At 47.1% G+C, this 1,045-nt stretch overlaps 1 pseudogene; it reads left to right on the top strand.

Annotated features, from left to right (window-relative positions):
- Nucleotides 1-211: 211 nt before the first annotated feature.
- On the top strand, nt 212-334 carry LOC120097260 (small nucleolar RNA SNORA17; annotated as a pseudogene).
- The last annotated feature ends 711 nt before the right edge of the window (nt 335-1,045 follow it).

Genomic DNA, 1,045 nt, shown 5'->3' on the forward strand with positions numbered 1-1,045 from the left:
ACCTATAGCTTTAAGCTGTGATGTTTGAAAGCCAAAGAGAAATTTCAATTTAATAGGCATGAAACAACTTAAAGGTACAATATGTTCCTCCATTTGAGAAACTGGATGTTTTGACTAATAATAAATAACAAAAAAGCACTTAATAACTACCCAGAGCTTGAATGTTAATAATTACCTATATTACCCACCCTTGAAGAGGAAGGAAATTCTGCCTGCTGATATGGAAGCATTGCAAGTGTGGCTGCTCTGTCACATGTGCTTCAAGTAGACATGTGCTATGTCTACTCTCAGTGTTCTGACCTACAAACATCTGAATGATTAGCACCCTAACAGTCCCTTTTTAAAAAAGGCAGCCTGAGACATCCTGCAGATCCCATTGGCTCAAGCCATACACTAGAAGAACCCACCATGAGACTGTCAGCCTTTGGCAGAAGTAAACAACTCTCAAATGGGGCCACTTGGGTAGTTCAGGCAAGGATCAAGCTCAAGATGACCAGTGACACGAGGCCTGGACAAAGAGCTAGCCTGAAATGACCACCAGTCAGGCACTATACAGGCCCATGCCCAAGAAATGCATGCCATGCTCTGTAATGCAAGAGGTGGGGCACAGCACTCCTGAGACCACTCCTGAAATAACCCCAGACATTCAGAAGCCCCAGGCACCCCTAAAGGTAAGTGATGGAGAAATGTAAAAGAAAGAGAAAGAAACGATGTGTGGACAATGAAGAGAGGCAGAACTGTAGACTCGAGGGTGAGGAGGAACAGTGTGATGTGAGTAGCCAATGATGTCCTCTGGGACCATAGTGGGGTTCTGGCCTGTACTGTCGTGTGGTGCATGTCTGGGTTCATGGCCCAGCATCAGGGATCTGTTACAACCAAAGGCCAGGCAGACATCCGTAGGCTGGGCTGGTGCCCAGGGACATGTTGATGTCTGAGGTCTATGCAGAACTGGGCTCACCCCTCACCTGAGCATTGTGGGAGAGCTGGCCCTAGGAGCATGAGAGCCAGAGAGTTGACTCGGTCCATAGCCAGATGCTATTCTCAG

Source organism: Rattus norvegicus, chromosome 15, assembly GCF_036323735.1.
Source record: "Rattus norvegicus strain BN/NHsdMcwi chromosome 15, GRCr8, whole genome shotgun sequence".
In the NCBI taxonomy this organism is placed as follows: domain Eukaryota; kingdom Metazoa; phylum Chordata; class Mammalia; order Rodentia; family Muridae; genus Rattus; species Rattus norvegicus.